This window comes from Puma concolor, chromosome B2, assembly GCF_028749965.1.
Source record: "Puma concolor isolate L17-30 chromosome B2, mPumCon1.1.hap2, whole genome shotgun sequence".
In the NCBI taxonomy this organism is placed as follows: Eukaryota; Metazoa; Chordata; class Mammalia; order Carnivora; family Felidae; genus Puma; species Puma concolor.
The window spans coordinates 54,687,823-54,693,707 of record NC_141671.1 but is presented as its reverse complement, the minus strand read 5'-3'; positions in this window follow the sequence as shown (position 1 = coordinate 54,693,707).

Genomic DNA, 5,885 nt, shown 5'->3' with positions numbered 1-5,885 from the left:
TCGTGTCCACCTGTAACTGCCAGAGCCAGCTACGGATAAGGAAGAGCGTTCTCCTGTGAGGCCTTATGGAAGGGATGGTTGCAGCACAGAGGCTTCTGTAAACATAGACATAATCTGTTCTTGAAGCATCCTGGGAAAAGCCTATTGCCCAGCCTTGAAAGAGATGCCTTTAGACTAAAATGCTTCCCCCCAAAAGTTCCTTTATATTATCCAGCAGGGTCAGTCTAAAGAAGTAATAATGCTAACTAACCATGATGCCATTGCACCGGGTAAAATGTCTTAGTCACTAAAGAGAGCCTGGGAGAGGGAACCTCTAGGTGCCCTTGGCCTTGTCCTGGCTCCCCGGGGGGGGGGGGGGGGGGACTTCCCCTCTACCTAGGACTGTCATTGCAACCTTGTCCTTCCCCCAATAAAAGGAGCAGCCTATGTCCAGTATTATCAGAACCCTGTTTTCCCATTTCTATAGTAGCAGGTGGTTAGGCTTATGCCTAGTGGCTGTTATATTACCTACTTGATTTCTGTTACCCAAGTCAAATGTATTCAAACATGACGTAGAAACAGTCCTCTATCGGTGGCTGTCTAATGTTATGGTATGTAGGATGGACTGGATATGACAAACCCCAGGATGAAGGAGATCAGGCCCAGCCAGGTTCCTTGTCAGTCACTCTGGGGAAGGAGGTGATTACCAACCAGCCTTGCACCTTAGACCAGTTACTTCTCTGGACCTTAGTTCTCTCATCTTTAAATCTGGTGAATAATAGTTATACATTGTATTTATCTAATGCTCACTATTTCTCAGGCACTGTTTTAAGCATATCATATATCTGTTGACTTACTGAGACCTCACAACAATTTTAACTTCAGGCTCATTTCTTCATTTCTCCAAGATTGCGCATGTGAGTGCGCGTGTGTGCGTGCGTGTGTGTGTGTGTGTATGCTTTAATCTGGAAAATATAGATAATTTTAACAACATCTAAGAATTGATGTAAATATTCAAGTGAAAATAAATGTAATAGGTCCTACACATAGTGAATCTGTGTGTGATAAATGGATATGAGAAGTACTGTGATGTTCGTTGTTCTTTGCTGGATTTATGGTATATGGAAAACCCACTCTCTCACTTGAGAAATACATCAAAGGAGCCTGATTTTTTTCCTTAATGAATTAATAAACTTTCTTCATAATGTTAAGCAGTGCCCTATCTCAGTGTATTAGGTTTGGGGTCTTGCTCCTTCAACTAATTATTTAAATCTCCTTCTATAATGAAACACAGAAAAACTAAGCTATTGATGGGCCCATAACTAAATGGATATATGTAAAACAGTTACATCGTGTTTCTGAGGACACAAGTATCACGAGGACAGGGGTTTTGTCCATTTCTTTTTCCCACTGCTATATTCCCAGTGTTTAGAATAGCTCCTGGCACCTCGTAGACAATAAATACTTATTGAATGAATGAATGAATGAATGAGACAGGAAACACGAATGCATGCCCTTTTATCTTTGTAGAATTGCTCTAAGCAGAGCTATAAGAAGCTTAAGCTTGTTATTTTTTTACCAAATGAAATAATGCAAATGAATGAATGAATGCTCTTTGTCAAATGAATGCCCGTTAAAGAGTTTTGAAAACTATAAAGCACTACAGAAGTAGAGGCTATACTTTGATTTCCTGCTGGGGAGGTGGTTGGAGAAAAATTTTCTATAGGAAACAATATCGGGCTTTCTAAGTTTGTTCTGAGTTTATTTAAAGAAAATGCATGTAAGCAATAACTAGAGCACTGGATTCTATTTGAAAATTGAAAAGGGTCCAAGAAGTAAAATGTGAAGAAAGTCTGGCTTCTCTGATAGTTTGCTGGGTGTGTGGCAGATGTGTATGTAATTTTGCATAATTGTTTTTCCACCAAAAGCCAATACTAATCTTTTAACAGCTTCTTACCACATTAGACTCAGTCTTTCACTTTCTATCAATTCCATCTGAAGAGTCAATTTTGTCTGTTTGAAAAAAAAAACAAAAAAACCAGAATGACGCTCACCCAGATGTTCCGGGAGGTGCAGGGAGCTTGTGGGATCAGCGTCCTCTATTCCTCACTTGATGTGTTGAGTGCTATCCTTGCAACAGGCTGGAGCCCATGGCAATGTGACACTACCTTTGACTCTTGGGCCTCTACTCCATGTTTACAGTTCATTTAAAAAAAACCTTGTTGTCTGTGCAAGTTGGGGAGACCTCGCTCTCTGTAGACACCTCTACAGTGTTCAGGAGCCTATTCATACAAGTGTGAGTTGTATATTTTAATGCTGGTAATATACAACTGGTGATGAAGTTGTTTTTTGCCCCTATCCATTGGTAATTTTAAAATACGATTTATTTAGAAGGAAAACATTTCAAACAAACTATATTAAGTTCCTTTGGCTGAGGAGAACTATATCCTTGTGTTACATTTGCTATTGTTTTTTCATTTTATCCCTCCCTATTTTATCCTTATTTCTATGACTTCTAGATAGTTCTTTGTTTTAAGAATTGTCACTTTTTTCTTCAAACCCCCAACATGAATGGGTTATTTCCCACAAGATCACTCTGTCGTTATAATTTAGTTTCCAAACTTTTCCCAAAGATATACCTTAAGATCTTTTCAGGAAACCCGGCCTATTTCAGGTGGCATTGAGGGAAATTTTATGAGTGTTCTGGTCTGGATATTTCTCCCTTTGATCTTTTTAAACTACTTATTATATCCGGAGAGTGGGAATTATGAGAATATTAGCAAGGAAAAAAGCAGAGACCAAAAGGAATAGCTTCTGGGTGAAGGTCCTCTGGATTTTATCCTCTGAATACGTTAGCCTGCTGTCTGCTGAAAGGGTCAGAAAAACCGCACCCAATTCCCTGGAACAATAAGGGATTCATTAATTCAAATTACAGGATGTCTTGAAGGAGGGCAGGTTTCAGGCATAACCTATTAGGCTCTGTCTTTGCTTCTGTGTGACCCCCTTGGCCCTACCAGCCACTGAGAATCAGCTTTATCTTTGAGCTGGTAATGAGAGGTGACAACAATCCTCAGTATCCCTTCCAGACAGGACAATGTTCCCAGAGAAAGCACGGATCTTTTTTGTTCTTTTTGTGTTTCTTCTTAAGACCATATCTTTCCCATGTGGCCCCCAGAGGACCTCTCTTGGTGAGTGAGTGGCCAAAATTGCATCACAGGACTAGTCCTAAGCCAATCAACAGCATTGGGGATGAGATTGCCATGGAAGGTTGGTGAAGCCTTTGGCTTTTTGGAGGAAGCAAGTAACTCAGATGCCAACAGGGGTTAGTCTAGGCAACTAAGAGCTTCAGCTATAACCTTGTAGGGCAATCAAGGAAAGAGTCTTGAAAGGCAAGAAATGTAAATGGAGTTCTTGACTTGTTCCAGGTATATGTGGATGGGTCCAAAAAACACAAAGCAGTCTCTTAAATATTTGAAGTAAAGAAGAATTAGGCAAGACTCTGAGGCATTGGGATTACAGAGCTGAAGTAGATTTATACCTTTGGTCATGCCATCCAGGAGAATGTTCTAACTCTAAAGTTTGATAGACCCATCCATCGTCCAGTTAGCAAACCAGTAAATAAGACAAGTAGGGGAAAACTTTGGTGGTTAGTGAGTGTTAATGACTTTAGTGTAAATACAGCTTCTGACTGACTTATTGAAACATTTCATCTACTTTTCTAATTGCCGTTCCTCACTATTTAAAAAGTATTGTTAAATAGTCCCTTTCAAACTGTCCTATTGTGGGTAGTGAAATAGGTCAGTGAAAAAAATCTGATAGAATAAAAAATGCACTTTTAGTTTGCTTCTCATTAAGGCCGAGTGTGCTGGTGAGGCGCACTGGTGAGCTGGTATGTTTGGGATCTGACCCATGATTCTGATGGTCATGGTGATTATAGGTAGTGGAGCCTCTTAAAGACTTCTTCTCTAAACTGCTACTAGTTAAGTGCTGAACTATTTGATATGTCTTTTATCATGTCCATATGATTCATTGCATGTGATTAACATATACCTTTTTTCCAAATTTTACTCTTAATTCTCATTAAAAAAATTTTTTTAGATTCTTTGTTTATTTTCATTTAATATGGAAAACATATAAGGCAAGCCTCATAATTGATAGTGAAAAATAACTGTATCAAATATTCCTGTTCATGAGGCCCTTTTTTGGAAAGAGCAAAGAAACGGAGAGGGCTTTGGTGAAATTCAATTGAACAAAGGCCCTAATATGGAAAATGACTACTTTCTGAGGTAGCTTTTTATGATTTAAAAAGAAAAATGGAGAGGAGAAGATAGCTTTGCAATTGACCAGTTCTAAAAAGGCTAAAAAATAAACAAGACTTCTTTTCTTTTGTGTGAGCATCTGGCAAAATCTTACTAATTTCTTTCAGGTAGGGAGGCCTGCCAACATGAAAAAAAGAGCAACTTAAATTTTCTTCTGCATTTTGTAACTAATGTTATTTGGCATCCTTTTAATTTGGCAACGGGCTGCATGTGAATCACAGATTACTAAAGGGGGTGATTGGCATTAAGTCTTACTCAACAGATAGTCATTGTACAACTGTGAAAACTCACTGGTTCAAAGACGCTGCAAACTAGTACTTTACCTCAGGCTTCTTCACTTAGTTTTTCTTTTCTTTTTTTTCTGTGCATGTCTTCTATAACATGTTTCAAAAACCCTAAAATGGACCCAAATAAGACAAAATCTGGAAAATATGCTTTCTTAGCCAATTCTGGTTTGCCTCAGTAGTTGTTTTGAAAACTTTCTATGCTAAGTGCAAACATTCATATACCAAATTCCATGGGGCCTTCATCATTTTTAATGTGAAAAGAATCTGTTTTTGGTTTCTTTAATCTTTTATGGCCAAATTGGGTCCAGAAGATGAAACTGTGGACCTACACTTTCCAACTAAACAAAGCATTGCAAATAGACAGGAAATGTGTGGAGATCCTGTGCAATCAAATCTCCAAAGTATGCTTTCTTTTGTTTTGAAACAAAGAGATCTATTTAATATGCAAGAGAAACACCGCCCTCTAGTCTTAAAACCACTGAGAGAAGGAAGTAATTTCAGAGGCTTAAAGTCTGGTGTTATTTGAGATCTACTTGGAACAGTAGACCTGTATGGGAGATGTAATGGCTCACCTCTTGCTTGTGATCACAGCCACTTTTGTAAATGCCACTCAGGTGAGTAAAAAAACCCTTTTCATGTGGCCCATTTCAAGGCTTTGACATTATATGAGCGTATTTATTATTTTCTCTGAAATAAGGGTTCTTAAATTGTGATATGTGGGTATCCAGAAGATTTATGAATGAGCTTCAGGAAGTCTGTGAACTTTCTGGAATTTTGAGTTCACTTTTCTGGGTAGAGAGATCTTGATTCACAACAGATTTTGAAAGGAGTCACTGATCGTCCTCAAAAGTTAATGACCACTTCTTAAAGACTTATATTCAAGATATTTTGAGCCTGTGTTTTAAGATTTTTCTTTCCCTGTGTAGATTTGAATACTGAATAGTAGCTAGAATTAAGTGAGTTCTGACTATGTATGTATACTTTTATATTTATCATAAAAAATTATATATATATTTTAAAGTTTATTTATTTTGAGAGAAAGAGGAGAGCATGTGTGTGAGTGGGGGAGGGCAAGAGAGAGGGATAGAGAGAGAGAGAGAGAGAGAGAGAGAGAGAGAATCCCGAGCAGGCTCCATGCTGTCAGCACAGAGCTGCATGCAGGGCTCGATCCCAAGAACTGTAAAATCATGACCTGAGCTGAAATCAAAAGTTGGTTGCTTAACCAACTGGGCCACCCAAAATTTTGGCCCCCCCAAATTTTATATATATATATATATATATATATTTAAAAATTTTTAAC